This window comes from Acomys minous, assembly GCF_964271855.1.
Source record: "Acomys minous genome assembly, chromosome: 7".
In the NCBI taxonomy this organism is placed as follows: domain Eukaryota; kingdom Metazoa; phylum Chordata; class Mammalia; order Rodentia; family Muridae; genus Acomys; species Acomys minous.
The window spans coordinates 40,610,290-40,628,486 of NC_140488.1; the positions used below are offsets into that span (position 1 = coordinate 40,610,290).

Consider the following 18,197-nt stretch of genomic DNA (forward strand, 5'->3'; position numbering starts at 1 on the left):
ACAAAGATACATCTGCCTCTGCCCCCAGAGTGTTTGAGTTGCGAGTGTGCATCACCATACTGACTTCAGTTAATGAGATTTGGCAAATAAATGTATCTCTTTAACAACACTACCTCTGATATATAGACAATTTTGATCACTCCCAGATTCAGTCATGTTTTCAGTTAGTTTGTGCATTGTTAATTCCAGGCCACCATTAATCTAATTTTTGCTTCTATGGGTTGACATTTTCTCAATATTTAATATAAGTTTTATCATTCAACATGTGGCCTTCCATGTCTGGTTTCTTTCATTTGTAATATTTTCAACACTCACCGATAATGTAGCATGTGTCAATATTTCATTCCTCTTAATTGCCAAAACTATATCAGTGTATGTATATGCCACTTTTTATTTCATGTGGTTGATGAGCTTTCTGAGTTGTTTTAGTTTCAGGGAAATAAAAATAAAACTAGTATGAAAATTTGCATAGTGTTCTGGGTTCATGCATACATTTTCTTGTTCCCAAAATTCATTGAAGCACAGTAGAGAAAATAAGAATATCATGTACTTAAGGTGTAACATGATATTTTAGTATATGCATGCACAGTGAAATAATTTCTTTTGATTAAATACACACAAGTGGTTTATGAGATAAGTCAATGTTTATCTTAAGAAACCCCAAACTGCTTTCTAGAGTAGTTGTAGCATGTTGTCTTTTCAACAGCAGTATATGGTTATTAGTATAATATACTCCTTTTATGAATTACCTATTCACTATCTGGATTTAAATTTTTCTCATCATCTGATATTCCCAATTTTCATTTTCCTTTATACACACACACACACACACACACACACACACAGATAGATAGATAGAGAGAGAGAGAGAGAGAGAGAGAGAGAGAGAGAGAGAGAGGGAATTAGGAGATTATAGGTAGGATCTTATCTATAGAATGAGAAAGCTTTGCTTATAGATTTAGAAATATGTTACTCTCCATATTCCTAATACATAAACACATATATACATATATGTGTATGAAAGTACCAACACTTAATGAAAAAAGGCCATAAATTTGAAAAAGAACAAGAAAGAATACATGGAAGGATTTAGAGAAAAGAAACAGGAGGAAATGTGTGATTATATTAGAGCCTCAAAAATAAATAAATAAATAAATAAATAAATAAATAAATAAATATAAATAATAAAAGTTTAAAAATATCCTTACAGGGATTGAGATAGGGATCTTTGTATCTTTTTATAAAATACTGTAAGGAATTATAGGATATCTATGCTGGGAACTAAGACCCAATAAAATTATATTTATATACCCAGAAAGCATTCAATAGGACAGAAATCAGTCTACTTCTATGAACAATAAACATTAATACTGTAGATAAAACAAAGAACATCTTTGCTGAGGAAGGAGCCTTCTGTCACTGTAGATGGTAATATTTTGAAGCAGAGCCATGCATTAAATAAGAGTTGCATGAATCTCTCCAACTATTTCTATGTGAGTATGAATCAAATAATATCTAAATATAACTTCTGACATTTCTTTAATATACAGTGAACTTTGTTCTGCCTTTTGGTTATCCTCCAATTCCCATTACTCTTGCACCAAATTGAGACTTTCCTTTTCATAAGGTTGTCTGACTTATAGAATATTCCCCAAACAAGAAACTCTGGTAGTGGACTTGCAGGCAAAGCAACAGTTAGTAGAATATTTTTGTCTAGAAGTCCATGCCAGTCACCACTCCCATTAGACATAGCATGTGGATTATGAACTAGTCTAAGTAGGTAATCATGGGAGACTGGAAGAAAGAAAAGAAGAAAGAAATCAAAGTTTCTAAATATGTATATCAAAGCAGGGCAACAGATGAGGACTTCCAAACTTATTCTCAGCTTGATTTTCACATTCACAAAGACCTATCCAATATTGTCCATCTGCCAATGCTTTTTCTACCTAACACCCTCTAGCCCTGATATGGTACTGTATGCTTTTAGAATACTGCTTACTTCAACTGACAGCTTTTTTTAATAGACCCATGAGGAGTGTTATATCTTTAATTCATCTTCACACTTTAAGTGTCTGTCAGACTGTCAAGCCATTCCAACTTCTGTGAGGATGTGTCACTAGGAAAGAAACTGGTTGTAGCATGCCACTAGACCACAGGGATTCAGCCTTCAGGGAATCTTGAATGTTAGGCCAGAGTGACATGTTTCCAAGACATAAGATCTCTTATTTTCATTGAAAAACAGTAATTCAAGGAGAGAAAAAAACAAGATGAAAGTATATCTAAAATGTTCATTTGGTTTTAGAGATAAACATGTATTATCTAAAGACCCAAACATGGAATCTGTGTTATTAAGAATGTTTGAAGCATCAGCCATCAAATGGATTGGAGTAAATTTAGAGTAGAGGCCATATACAGTACTAGGTGCCCTCAAGTGTATTTGTCATTGGTAGTAGCAGAAGATATAGACCACTTGTGTTCCTTTATCTTCCATTCTTTCTTTTTCCCACATGACTAATTTTCTTTCTAAACTTATCATACAAAGTAGTGGGTATAATTATACAATTTTAATCAATAATTTTCATCTGCAAAAGTACATTATATAAGAACTGACAATAAAAAAGGACAAAGGGGAAATTATTTAGCCTTTGTATCATATCAAAAGTTCAGTTGCTATAGATTATTTCTCAAAGATTACAAAGTCCATGGAATACTGATAGAATATTACCGATTCTAAAGAAAAAGGAATATTATTGCAATTTTTGTCATGTCCACTTATAAACATCAGAAAGTTCAGATTCAACAGAGACAGAAGTTGTGATTTTTATTGGCATACTCATGTATGGTCATCATTGAAGAGGACAAAAGAATAATGAAAATCAACCATAACCTTCACACCAAATATAAAACATTCTCACAGAAAAATTATGTTTCATTTTCCCATACACTGTATATGTATATATACTACACACACACACACACACACACACACACACACACACACACACACATATATATATAGTGAAACTGATGTGTGTGTGTGTGTGTGTGTGTGTGTGTGTGTGTAGGTGTCCCTGATTAGTGGCAAAGAGTTAATGAGCTAAAATCCATTAAGATCTTATTTGTAACAGCTTAAGAGCCAGTGTGTAGGAGTAGAATGTCATTGAGTGGTAGATCATGAGTTTAACAGGCATGATGCCAAGGGTTCAATCTCAATCACTAATACACAAATACTGAACTGTTAACAACTTAGATGTATAGCTCAGTGGTAAAGTATACATGTGTGTACAAATCTCTATGTTCAATTTACTTTGCCAAAGAAAGAATAAGTGTCAGTCAAGACTCATTGATGAAGATGTAAAGAAGAGAGAGAGGAAGCTGATGGGTTTACTTCCATGGTTCTGAGTTCCATATGGTCATAGATTTATCCAGAGTCAATTATATTAAAGTGTACTACCAGAAGATTTCATTATTTTAAGTGCTTTGATTTGTTTTGTGCTATGGTTTGTCTTACAGATATTCATATGTTTGAGGTTTGATTTTTAATATTGTAGAGGAATTTTAATCCACCAACATGGCTGATCTGGCAAAGGATCATATCCAAAGACCTCCTAGGTCTTTGTGATCTGGCTGTAACGAAGAATCCCAAGGACAACTGTATAATCTGGCTTGAATACAGATAAGGCCTTAGTACATCCCTTTAATCCCAAACAATGTGGATAAGGTTAATTTGTAGAAGGAAGCAGTCATGTTTGAAAATGATTTCTAACAAAGGTACAGAGAAATTGATGAGTCAGAGAAAGATTTTACAGAATAAGATATCCTCAACTCTCATGAGAACAGAAAGAGGAGGCTATTTAAGAGGGCACAGGGAAGAGGGAAACATGATGTGGGCACTGACCACTCACAGTATCTGATCTGATCAGCAGGATGTAACCTAGGGACCATGTGGGAGCTACAGACCACCAGAATTGTAAAGCCCTAAGTAAGAGAGGTCCACACTGTGCAAAGCATAGGTGGGTCTGTCCTTGGGCCACCCAACTAGTCCATGGAGGACAGGTGACCAGTCACCAGAGACTGGCCACATATCCACCTGCAAGCTGTATCTGGGACTGAATTGTGGACACTGAAGCACCAGCATCAGGATCTGGTGGCCCAGGGGAGAACCCAGGACAATGGGTGGATCTGACCTCAGACTACCCCGCCAGTCCACAAAAAGCCCCCAACGGAGCTATGGTCTCAGGCAAATCAAACAAACACAAAACAGATTAAGACAATCTATCTGCATCCCTCTTGTGCATAATCTACCATTTCATTACATTTTAGACCTTTCTACAAAACACGTTAGAGTAAATTCAATTAGCTGAGAAAGGAAAGTAGTCAGAAGCTAATGACCAATATGAAGTAAAGATAGGTATGGCAGTTTGAATGAGAATGCCTGCTGTGGTGGTTTGAAAAAGTATGGCCCTCATAGACTCATGTGTTTGAATATTTGACCTATAGGGAGTGGCACAATTAAGAAGTATGACCTCTTGAAGTAGATGTGGCCTTGGCAGAGGAATCGTGTCACTCTGGGTGCAGGCTTTGAGGTCTTCTATGCTCAAGCGAACCCACTACAACATACAGTCTCTTTCTGCTGCCTGCAGATGAAGATACAGAACTCTCAGCTCATTCTCTAATACCATGTCTGCCTGAACACTGTTTCTGGCCTGTCTACTTTACACCAGGATCATAATGGACTAACTATCTAAAACTGTAAGCAAGACCTGACTAAAATGTCTTTCTTTATAAGAATGTCCTTATTCATAGTATCTCTTCATAGAAATAAAGTAGTAACAAAGGCAGAATGTGTGTGTGTGTGTGTGTGTGTGTGTGTGTGTGTGTGTGTGTGTTTGGATTTAGTAAATTTGGAAGCTTTTCTGTGTAACCTGTTTACCACCTCCATATACTACTACAATTAATACATGAAAGACACAGATTATTCTCGCTTTATAGATGACAAAGCCAAAGAAATCCACCATGGAAGTCAAATGTCCTAAATGTATTTTTGTTTACTGTTGACTTTATCTGGGCCATGAGGAAATGGCTAACACTGTGTCCACTTGACCAAAGGTGAAAGCCAAAAGCTTTAGAAAATAACAAGCCTTGGGTTATATGCCAAGTTTAGGATTCTAGAGAGGTAGTAGAAATTTACACAGAAAAGCCCACAATTTAGCCAGAATACTGTCACCTTTCTTTTTTTTTTCAAGGAATCATTATTCTTTTTTTCTTTTTTTAATACTTATTTTTTATTATTAATTTATTCATATTACATCTCAATTGTTAGCCCATCCCTTGTATCCTCCCATTCCTCCCTCCCTCCTGCTTCCCCCCACTACTCCTCTCCCCTATGTCTGTGACTGAGGAAGACCTCCTCCCCCTGTATATGCTCATAGGGTATCAAGTCTCTTCTTGGTGACCTATTATCCTTCCTCTGAGTGCCACCAGGCGTCCCCATCCAAGGGACATGGTCAAATATGGGTCACCAGAGTTTGTGTGAAAGTCAGATCTCTTTCTCCACTTAACGGTGGAGAATGTCCTGTCCATCGGCTAGTCTGGGTAGGGGTTCGAAGTTTACTGCTTATATTTTCCTTGGCTGGTGCCATAGTTTGAGGAGGACCTGAGGGCCCAGACGCGCCTGTAGTTTTCCAGGACCCTCTGGATCCTTCTATTTCCTCATTCTCCCAGGCTTCTCATACCTAAAGTTTCAATAGGATGTGGTTCCCCCTGACCCACTTTCCTGGTAGGTAAAGTTTTTCATGGGGACGTACTCGTTGGACTAGTGTCTCGATATAAGTGAGTATATACCATTTAACTCTTTTTGCTTCTGGGTGAACTCACTCATTATGATCATTTCTAGTTCAATCCATTTGTCCACAAATTTTGGAAATTCCTTGTTTTTTATAGCTGAGTAGTATTCCATAGTGTAAATGTACCACAGTTTCTTTATCCATTCTTCTACTGAGGGACACGTAGGCTGTCTCCATGTTCTGGCTATTATGAATAAGACAGCTATGAACATCATCTGACAAAGGTCTAATACTCAAAATATATAAAGAACTCAAGAAATTAAACACCACCCAACCAAATAACCCAATAGAGAAATGGGGCTCAGAACTAAACAGAGAATTCTCAACAGAGGAATATCAAATGGCTGAGAAACACTTAAAGAAATGCTTGACCTCATTAGTCATCAGAGAAATGCAAATCGAAACAACACTGAGATTCCATCTTACACCCATCAGAATGGCTAAGATCAATAACTCAACTGACACTACATGCTGGTGAGGATGAGGAGAGAGAGGAACACGCCTTCATTGCTGGTGGGAATGCAAACTAGTACAACCACTTTGGAAAGCTATCTGGCACTTTCTCAGAAAAAAATGGGAATAGGGCTTCCTCAAGACCCAGCTATTCCACTCCTTGGAATATATCCAGAAGATGCACTACCACACAACAGGGACATATGCTCAACCATGTTCATAACTGTCACCTTTCAAAACTGGGCAAAAGTTATTTATCAGGTTGCAATGGAATTTTCCAGTTACTACCAAATATATATATGCCTCTTCTAATTCACTCTATTCCATTTTGTATTCTTTATTAAACATCTCTAGTTTTCATAAAGAAGAGACTTGATACCCTATGAGCATATAAAGGGGGAGGAAGTCCCCCTCAGTCACAGTCATAGGGGAGGGGAGTAAGGGGAAAATGGGAGGGAGGGAGGAATGGGAGGATACAAGGGATGGGATAACCATTGAGATGTAATATGAATAAATTAATTAAAAATATTTTAAAGGATAAAATTGAATAAAATTAGCAAAAAAAGAAAAAGAAAGCTCTGGTATAATGCTTATAAATAAAATAATATGCAAAAGAATCAAATATTTGAACATGAAGATCTAATAAGGACCTTCTCTAAATTAACAAAAGAAACAAGGAATGTGTGCTTATGCTGCAGACTGCCTCAGTCAGGTATAGGTCCTTGGGACCAGGGGTTCTTGAAGCGTCGGTGGACAAAAATAGGCGAATGACAAACAGAGACAAATCAGGGATAGTGTTTGAATCTGAGTGTATTTTGCAAGCAAGCTGGTTTTTATATGTATTTTTGAAATGGGACATGCTTTTGTGGTTACATTATTTTTCATTCATGGAAGGTAGTCTGGCATACACAATTCAAAATACAGGATGCAGAGTAATAATGTTGTCATCAATCTTAAATCATCATTATTAAGTCACTAGACTGGTGTCAATGTATGTGTCCTCTTTATCAAAGATCAATGTTCTCTCATTATGTCAAATATCTGTGAGTCAAGACAGTTTTTTTTGTTGTTGTTGGTTTTTTTTTTTTTTTTTGCTCTTCCGTCACTATGTGTAGCTTTCTTAAACACTTTATTTGTAAGTCATAATATAAACTATGATTAAGTCTTAGCCATGTTTTTATTAACAAATGGAATGGAACTTGGTGGTAAAACCACCTGAATGACCCTTGGCTGCAGTCCCAAGTTAGAGGTCTCCTAGCAGCAAAGTTACATTTGAAAAGTTCTGATAAGAAAGGCAGTCAGAAGGAGAAAACAGTCAGAATGTTCTAAAACAAATGAGTAAGAAGAAAAACTGTAATCACTTACTCCTGGCAAGAACATCAGTCCCATTCTAGGAGGTTCTCACTGGGTAGGGGTCATCGCCTAGGGTAGTGCAATATCATTTGTCACACAGACTCCACTGGAGGGGTTGTGACATGCTTAGATTTAATAATCTAATGAATTATCCTCTGGATAATGTTTAAATTAAAGACATATAGTTTAATCTTTGCTCATGACTAGCTAAGGATTTCAACATATGATCACCTGATTCATTTGTGATATAATTTCCTAGCTTCCTCCTTATACTGAGTATTCTTCTCTGTTCTCCTCTGAACTTCCTACTTCCTTTCTACCTCCCCATCTCATAACAAAAATAGCTCAAATGCAAAGGAAGCCAATTACTGATGACTTGTGATGAGGGCATGAAAGTTGTTAGCAATTACTTCCTTCATGCTATTTTAAAATTGCATTTTCCTACAATGAAGACTGTAATGCTAATTTATCAAACTATTGAGAGTAACTATACAAAAGTTGTAGCAGTCACAGATACTCTACAAACAATGAGTTTTTCTCCTTTTGAAAACTGAAAATCATCTGTTAGGCGAAGGACACTGTCAACTGTGGAGGAATGTCATGAGTGGATGTAACAATTGTCAGTAAAGTACTGTTTAGCTAATCAGCTGGGCAGAAGGAGAGGAAGGGGAAAAGGAAGGAGCCAAGAATTGACAGTTGAGGGTTGACAGTTGACAGGGAATTGGAGGAGAGAAATGGTCCAAGGAGTGCCAGATTGGAAGTGTTTGGGATATGTAAGGTTATGAGGATTAGAGTAGTTTATTTTAGTTTATTGTTAACAGAGTAACAATTTAGATTCTTCCCAGCTTAGTGCTTGCAGCTTTAAATTACATTTCAATTTCGTTATATCAGTTATTGATTACATATTATTGTAACAGTCAACAAAGCAAAATGACAGCCTACAAAGTAGGAAAAGATCTTCACCAACCCTACATCTAACAAAGGGCTAATATCCAAAATATATAAAGAACTCAAGAAATTAAATACCACCAAACCAAATGATCCAATTAAAAAATGAGGTACAGGACTAAACAGAATTCTCAACAGAGAAATATCGAATGGCCCAGAAACACTCAAAGAAATGCTCAACATCCCTAGTTGTCAGGGAAATGCAACCAAAACAACTCTGAGATTCCATCTTACACCTATACTAATGCTAAATTTAAAAATTCAGGCGATAGGATATGCTGGCAAGGATGTGGAGAAAGGGGAACACTCCTTTATTGCTGAGGGGAGTGCAGACATGTACAACCAATTGGAAATCAATCTGGTGCTTTCTCAGGAAATTGGGAATAACTCTACCTCAGGACCCAGCCATACCACTCCTGGGAATATACCTGAAAGATGCTCCACCATACAACAAGGACATTTGCTCAACTATGTTCATAGCAACTTTATTTGTAATAGCCAGAATCTGGGAACAACCTAGACTTTCTCCAACTGAAGAATGGATAAAGAAACTGTGGTACATCTACACAATGGAGTACTATTCAGCTATTAGAAACAGAGAAATCTTGAAATTTTCAGGCAAATGCATGGAACTAGAAAAGATCATCCTGAGTAAGGTAACCCAGACCCAGAAAGACAGGGATGGTATGCATTCACTCATAAGCATATATTAGCCATATAATACAGGATAACTACACTACAACACAGAAACTGAAACATCAACCAAGAACCATGTATGATGTGGACCTAGACTCTCTGCTCAGATGTAGTAGCACAGTCTCCTTGTGAGTCCCACATGTGGAGAGTAGGGACTACTTCAGTCATGTATTCTGGCCACCGAACTTAGATCACATCCCCCTGGTGGGACAGCATTGCCAGGCTATAGATGAGGTTACAGGTAGTACAGGTGAGACTTGATAGGCTGAGGACAGATATTAGGGGAAGAGAGCTCCCCTTTCTCAGGACTAAGGGAGGGAAAGAGAGAAGATGAGGGAGGGGAATATAATCAGGTTGTGGAGAATTTAAACTGCACATCAAACAGGTAACTTATATTGCTAATCCCACTATATGGAAATAGCTCTGAGAATGGCTGAGACATGAGCATCTAGGCATAGACAATGCTTCTTGTTGGGTATAGAACCCCTATGAATTATTATTAAATGTCATTCTTCATATGGCATGAATGAAGATTTACAGATGTCTTTTTTTTTTCTTGTTCATACAAAGAGCAGAAAACCAGCCTTAATTGTTTTGTGTATCACACACACCTTATGCACTTATAATTGGAGGATTGTATAATGCTTGCAAGAAATCATATGTTTTCAGAACAAAAGAATTGGACACTGACACTGGATCAGACCTGACAGGACTCATTCCTCTCAGAGTCCTGGACACTGACGACACTGACATCCTGAATCTTTTGTGTTCCCCGGCCAAGCACTTCAATTGCTATTCCTCATCATAACAAGATAGCTCCCAGGACAATTTCAGAGAAAGATTCCAATCCCAATTAGTCCAGCATTTCAGACTGTCCCAAACAGGACTCTAATTAAGCCTGGAATTTCCCAACATTTAGAAACTGGACCACAGATGCTATTCCTAGCTTGTTTAACCATTTCCCCAATTGTATTTGGGCCCTTGAAAAGGTATTATTCATCCCAAATTAGCCAGAAGAAACCTTAAGAGAATGACACCCCAATTGCTTTAAGGGTGGTTAGGTAGGTTTTTCATTGCTCTCTTGGGCTATAGAGTGTTATTATCAATGGGAGTTGGTTACAAGTTATTATTGGTCTTATTTAGAAAGAAAACAAGGTCAGATTCAGCGATGTCTCTCTTTTCCCTTATCTTACATTCTTAGGTTTGTAAATAGGGATTGAAAAGTAACAAATGGGAATATAGAAATATGTAGGGAAGATAGAACAGAAAGTAGATTAGTGAATCTACTTCTCAACTTAATGCCTCAATTATACTCACTAGGTTTTTAATTCATTGGTATAGAATTTTGTATATAGATGCAAAATGAGTTTAATTCTAGATACAGTGGTATAGAATTCAACTGTAATATTATTCTTCACACACATTTTATATATATATATATATATATATATATATATATATATATATAATATTTCTACTCTAATATGAAGAATTGTACCCATACGAGGTTTACTTCCAATACTTTGAAAGTGCTATTGCAGGCTGTTTAGGATAAATAAGTTACACAAGTTAATTGTTAGTTGATCAAATCATGATCATGACAATTTCTAGTCTGCTTTTATCAAAAGAATATACATCTTAGGTACAGCAGATAGATATGATTCTATAGAAAGATAACATAGGATAGTTAGATAAGGTCTTCAAAAACCTCAGAGACATGCAGAATGTGGCATTTAAAAATGTTTATTATTTTAAAGATTCACTGACAATGAGACAGGTTAACTCCTGGCAACACCCAGGCCACCTTAAAGAGGATGATGAGCATCGAAGAACCTCCTTATAGAGATGGATTCAAATGTGGCAAATAAGCCAGTGGGCAAAATGTCCTTATTTCTACCACAGACAGAATTCTACCTAAAAACAAGGGCAAGATTGAATGCAGGCAGAATCGACAACCAAACTCTGCCAAGACAGGGTAAACAAATCTTCAATAGTTCCTGCCTCACAAATTTGTCTGTCAGATATATTGGGCCAGAATGCTGAATATGATGCTCTAACATAATAGAGAATTTTGGGTGACTGTTCTGGTATCAAACTGTCTCTGTCATCTTCTCATTTGGAAAGCTGCTAACCAGCACTCCTTCATACTCAGGTAATCAAGTTTATTCCTTCTCAAGTCTGATGGAGTTTAAGACCAGGTAGCTTAATTTTACAATAAGGGATTAAGAGTTTTTTAGGGCTAGACATATGTTTTAAGTTGCTAATGACAAGATGTGATGCAGATTGATTTGCATTCAGAATTTTAGATGCACCAAGATAGGAAAGATGTTTTCTTCAAGGTTGTCAAATACAAATAGCCAAAACACTAAGAATTTAACATTTATATAATTCCTGATTGTGTCATGGTTCTTCTTGCTATAGGTAGTTTATTGTATATATGTGTAATAATATAAATGTATATGTAAAAAATTCACTACGAACCTCAAAAATAAATGTAAAATAAAATAGGAGAAAAAAGAAAATGACTAGATGCAGAGCTGACAGTCAATCTAAATAATTTATGAAAATTATAAAAATGAACAAAGGATTGTTAATATAGAGGGATCCTAGGTATTGGTGATGATGATAACTTTGTAGCTGGTGCTGAAAGGATTGAAGGAGCTGGACATTGCACCACAGCCAGCAATATTAACATTCAGGTCGTTTAGCAACATTATTCTTAAAGGTCCTAAAACAGAATGTTAGAGACCATCATGAGGTACATGGGAGACAATCTCAATCTGTTCACCTAAAAATAAGGTGACTCCTGGTAGTGATGGAGTTACAAGAATACAATAAATTAATTTCTAAAATTATAAACTTCTGGTTTGTAGCCCTCATTAAATAAGCTTAAAAGTAGCTGCTCAGTCTCAAAAGCAAGTACACACCTGAAAAAAAATAGTTGCTATTAAAATATAGTAGAGGTCCTGTGTGAGTGAACATCTGAGTCTCCAAGTTAAAGAAAAAGAGAGAGAGAGAGATTGAGAGAGAGAGAGAGAGACAGAGAGAGAGAGAGAGAGAGAGAGAGAGAGAGAGAGAGAGAGAGAAGGGGGGGAGAGAGAGAGCGTGCGCCAACTTACCAGAGAAGAAACTCACAAGCTGAGATTTCCACGAGAACCAGTGTGGAGGTAGTAAAGCCAGAATTACAGTTCATGACTTCCCTGAGGGTCAAAGTAGAAAACTGTGCATTAAGAACTTTTAGGGCGGAGGAGATCCAAGATGGCGGCGAGCAGTGTGGACCGTGTTTGAAAGCTCCAGTGAACAATTCAGGGAATTGCACAGATTAATGAGCCAGGAACACCAAGGTCCCCACACCACGGCAGCAGAAGTGCTCCACAGTTCGGAGGGACCAGGGTGCGGAGGACCTGCCTGCCCCTGCACACGGGAGGAGCGAGGACTTTCTCGGATCAGAGCAGCGGCGGTGGGGACAGCAGTGCCATCAGCGGCTCCGGCAGCACCAGCGGCGCCAGCGGCGGTGGCTGAGGTTTGCAGCTCAGAGCCTTCCAGTGGAGGCGATTAGTGTGGTGGATGGTGGGAGTTGCTGCGAGAGAGGGGACTCTGGACAGGATTTGGGTCGCGTGGTACCTTGAGACCCAGGCTGGACTCAGCAGATGGTTTGGCCCGGAGTCCTGGGTTTGCTCAGTGAGCTGTGCTGTGGAGAGGCTGGCTCGGCTCGGCGGGCTATTCTGCCCGAGACGCAGCTCCCCTGCTGTGACGCAGGCTAGGCGGAGTGCCCGCTTCCACCCTGGGCTCCGGCTCAGCGCAGCCGCAGTTTTCCTGCTGTGACGCGAGCGGGGCGGAGCGCTCAGTTATACTCCCAGTGCTTGCCCAGCGCAGCCGCAGTTTTCCTGCTGTGACGCGAGCGGGGCGGAGCGCTCAGTTATACTCCGGGTGCTTGCCCAGCGCAGCCGCAGCTTTCCTGCTGTGACGCGAGCGGGGCGGAGCGCTCAGTTATACTCCGGGTGCTTGCCCAGCGCAGCCGCAGTTTTCCTGCTGTGACGCGAGCCTGGCGAAGTGCTCACTTCTACCCTAGGTGCTTGCTCAGCGCTGCCACAGTTTTCCTGCTGTGACGCGGGCTGGGCGGAATGCTCAGTTATACCCTGGGTGCTTGCTCAGCGCAGCCTTGGTTTTCCTGCTGTGACACAAGCTGGGCGGAGCGCTCACTTCCACCAGGTGCTTGCTCACTGCAGTCGCAGATCTCCTGCTGTGGCAGACGGTTCAGGCCTTGAGAAACTAGCTGAGCTCGACGCGTGGCTTGGGCTCAGTATCCCTGGCTGAACTTGGCAGGGGACCCAAAAGGTTGTGGATACCTTGGCCTGACCCAACGATCATTCAGAGACCCAGAACTATTGCAGGACCCACAGCAAAGAGGAGCTGAGGATCACTGGCAGTGAGAGCCCAAAACTACAGGGATAACCTCCTGCCATCCACACCAGTGAAGTATCAGGGCTTCCAGCCTACGGAAATCATGAGAAAACAAGTGAATCTATCATCAGACTCCCTCCACTCAACTCTGGAAGTTACCCAACAAAAACAGAGATGGCAAGATGTCTAAGGGACAGCGTAAAAGCCTTCGCAAAAAACCCCAAAACAATATGACGTCTCCAGTTCCCAGCTATCCCAAAGAAAACAACCCGGAGAACTCACACACAACGGAAACACAAGAAAATGACCTCAGATCCTTGGTAATGAGGATGTTAATGGAGGAAACAAATAAAATTCGAAATCAGATGCAGGAAGAAGCAGCGAAGCAGGTGCGAGACATAAAAGAAGCACATAGAGTGGAACTGGAAAATTTTCAGGAAAATATAAACAACCAGATGAAAGAAATTAAAAAATCTGTTCAAGATATGAAAATGAAAATGGATTCAATGATAAACACACAGACAGAAGAAAAACGAGAACGTGAGGCCTCAGAGAAGAAGGCGAATGACACAGTGCTGAGCTTTTCTAACAGAATCCAAGAGATGGAAGAACGAATCTCAAGTCTAGAAGATACAATAACAGATCTTGAAGCAACCAATAAAGAAAATGCCAAATCTGGAAAACTCCTGACACAAAACATCCAAGAAATTAAGGACACCATGAAAAGAAGAAATCTGAGGATAATAGGCATTGAAGAAAGAGAAGATATCAGACTCCAAGCCCAGAAACTCTTCTCAGCAAAATCATAGAAGAAAATTTCCCCAATCTAAAGAAAGAGATGCCTATAAACATACAAGAGGCATACAGAACACCAAATAGAATTGACCAGAAAAGAAAAACTGCCCGTCACATAATAATCAAAACACAAAACATACAGAACAAAGAAAAAATATTAAAAGCTGCAAGGGAAAAGGGCCAAATAACATTTAATGGCAAACCTATCAGAATTACACCCGACTTCTCAGCAGAGACCATCAAAGCCAGAAGGGCCTGGACAGAGATCCTGCAAACCCTAAGAGACCACAGATGCCAGGCCAGACTACTTTACCCAGCAAAACTATCAATAAACATTGATGGAGAAAACAAAATATTCCATGACAAAACCAAATTCAAACAGTACCTATCCACAAATCCAGCTTTACAGAAGGTACTAGAAGGAAAACTCCATCCCAAAGGGTCAAGCTACAATCAAAACTACTCAGGAAATAGATAACTATACCATGGCAAAAACACAACTACACAAACGCTCAACTGGAACCAACATCAAAATTAAGACTCTTAATAGTAACTGGTCGTTAATATCTCTCAACATCAATGGTTTCAATTCTCCAATAAAAAGACACAGACTAACTGAATGGGTGCATAAATAGGATCCAACATTCTTCTGCATTCAAGAAACACATCTCACCCATAATGATAGGCATTACCTCAGGATAAAAGGTTGGAAAAAAATATTCCAAGCAAATGGACACAAGAAGCAAGCAGGCGTAGCCATTTTAATATCGAACAAAATAGATTTTCAACCAAGATTAATCAAAAGGGATGAGGATGGACACTTCTTACTCATCAAAGGTAAAGTCAACCAAGATGACATCACAATTCTGAACATCTATGCTCCCAATACAAGGGCACCCACATTTGTAAAAGATCTGCTAAAAAGGCTTAAACCACACATCGATCCCCACACAATAATAGTGGTAGACTTCAACACCCCACTCTCACTGAAGGACAAGTCATCGAAACAGAAACTAAGCCGAGAAATAACACCATTAACCAATGCCATGGGTCAAATAGATCTAACAGATATCTATAGAACCTTTCACCCAAACAAGAAAGAATATACCTTCTTCTCTGCACCCCATGGAACCTTCTCCTAAATTGATCACATCGTAGTTCACAAAGAAAGCCTCAACAGATACAAGAGGATTGAAATAATACCTTGTATCCTATCAGATCATCATGGGCTTAGGCTGCAATTCAACAACAACAGAAATAACAAAAAGCCTACACGTATGTGGAAACTAAACAACTCTCTGCTAAATGACACCTGGGTCAGGGAAGAAATAAAGAAAGAAATCAAGGAGTTTCTGAAATTCAATGAAAATGAAGGAACAACATACCCAAATTTATGGGATACATTGAAAGCAGTGCTAAGAAGAAAATTCATAGCACTAAGTGCCTTTAAAAAGAAATTGGAAGCATCGCACATAAACACCTTAACGACACAACTGGAAGCCCTAGAAAAAAAAGAAACAGAAACACCCAAAAGGAGTAGACGTCTGGAAATAATCAAACTCAGGGGTGAAATTAACAAATTAGAAACTAAGAAAACGGTCCAAAGAATCAACAAAACCAAGAGCTGGTTCTTTGAGAAAGTCAACAAGATAGACAGACCATTAGCCAAACTAACTAAAAGGCAGAGAGACAGTATTGAAATCAACAAAATCAGAAATGAAAAGGGAGACATAACAACAGACACTGAAGAAATACAAAGAATCATAAGATCCTACTTTGAAGGCATATATGCCACAAAATTTGAAAATCTAAGGGAAATGGATGATTTTCTTGATCAATTTCACTTGCCAAAGTTGAGTGAAGAACAGATAAACAAGCTAAATAGTCCCATTTCCCCTACAGAAATTGAAGTAATCATTGATAGTCTCCCAACCAAAAAAAGCCCAGGGCCAGATGGCTTCAGTGCAGAATTCTACCAGACCTTCAAGGGCGAGCTAATACCGATACTCTTCAAGCTACTCCAAAAGATAGAAAGGGATGGAACATTACCAAACTCTTCTGTGAGGCCATAGTCTCATTGATACCTAAACCTCACAAAGACTCAACAAAGAAAGAGAATTTCAGACCAATTTCTCTGATGAACATCGATGCAAAAATACTAAATAAAATACTTGCAAAATGAATACAAGAGCACATCAGAGATATCATTCATCATGACCAAGTAGGCTTCATTCCAGGCATGCAGGGATGGTTTAATATACGGAAATCCATCAATGTAATCCACCACATAAACAAAATGAAAATAAAAAAACCACATGATCATCTCTTTGGATGCAGAGAAAGCATTTGATAAAATCCAACACCCATTCATGTTTAAAGTTTTAGAGAGATCGGGAATACAAGGCACTTTCCTCAACATAATAAAGGCTATATATAGGAAGCCAATAGCCAAAATCAAAGTAAATGGTGAGATACTTAAGGAAATTCCTCTAAAATCAGGAACAAGGCAAGGCTGCCCACTCTCTCCATATCTCTTCAATATAGTACTCGAAGTTCTAGCCAGAACAATAAGACAACATAAGGAGATCAAGGGTATTCAAATGGGAAAGGAGGAAGTCAAATTATCCCTATTTGCAGATGATATGATAGTCTACATAAGTGACCCTCAAAATTCCACCAGAGAACTCCTACAGCTGATAAACACCTTCAGCAAATTGGCTGGATACAAAATTAACTCAAAAAAGTCTGTAGCCTTCCTATACACAAATGATAAGCTTGCAGAGGAAGAAATTAGGAAAACTACACCCTTCACATTAGCCACAAGCAATATAAAGTACTTACGAGTTACTCTTACTAAGCAAGTGAAGGACCTGTTTGAAAAAAATTTCAAAACCCTAAAGAAAGAGATTGAAGATGACATGAGAAGATGGAAGGATCTACCTTGCTCATGGATAGGGAGAATTAACATAATAAAAATGGCCATCCTACCAAAAGCAATCTACAGATTCAATGCAATCCCTATCAAAATACCTACACAATTTTTTAAACACATTGAAAGTTCAATTCTGAACTTCATATGGAAAAACAAAAAACCCAGAATAGCTAAAACAATCTTGTACAATAAAAGGTGCTCTGGAGGAGTCTCCATACCTGATCTCAAACTGTACTATAAAGGAATAGTAATTAAAACAGCATGGTACTGGCATAGCAACAGGCTGGTTGATCAGTGGAATCGAATCGAAGACCCAGATATGAATCCACACACATATGGTCATTTGATTTTTGACAAAGAAGCCAAATCCATTCGATGGAAAAGGGATAGCATCTTCAACAAATGGTGCTGGTCTAACTGGATGTCTATGTGTAAAAAAATGAAACTGGACCCATATTTGTCACCTTGTACAAAACTCAAATCCAAGTGGATTAAAGACCTCAACATAAAACCAGAGACACTAAGTCACTTAGAAGAAAAAATGGGAAAGAGCCTGGAACATATTGGCACAGGAGACAACTTCCTGAATACAGCCCAGGCATTAATGTCAACAATTAATAAATGGGACCTCATGAGGCTGAGAAGTTTCTGTAAGGCAGGTGACACGGTAAAGAGAACAAAGTGACAGCCTACAGACTGGGAAAAGATCTTCACCAACCCCACATCTGACAAAGGTCTAATATCCAAAATATATAAAGAACTCAAGAAAT

General features: G+C 38.6%; 1 protein-coding gene across 4 annotated transcripts in view; it reads right to left on the bottom strand.

The window, feature by feature from the left end:
* RTL4 (retrotransposon Gag like 4) overlaps positions 1 to 18,197 on the bottom strand; it is a 315,459-nt gene that overhangs the window by 13,328 nt on the left and 283,934 nt on the right. Inside the window, exon 1 of one of the 4 annotated variants that reach the window (XM_084789238.1) lies at positions 12,416 to 12,758. The exons of the other annotated variants lie outside the window; for them this stretch is intronic. The gene's annotated coding sequence lies outside the window, so the exon portion shown is untranslated. Of the gene's footprint in view, positions 1 to 12,415; positions 12,759 to 18,197 lie in introns of those variants that run through there. 4 annotated transcript variants of the gene reach the window in all.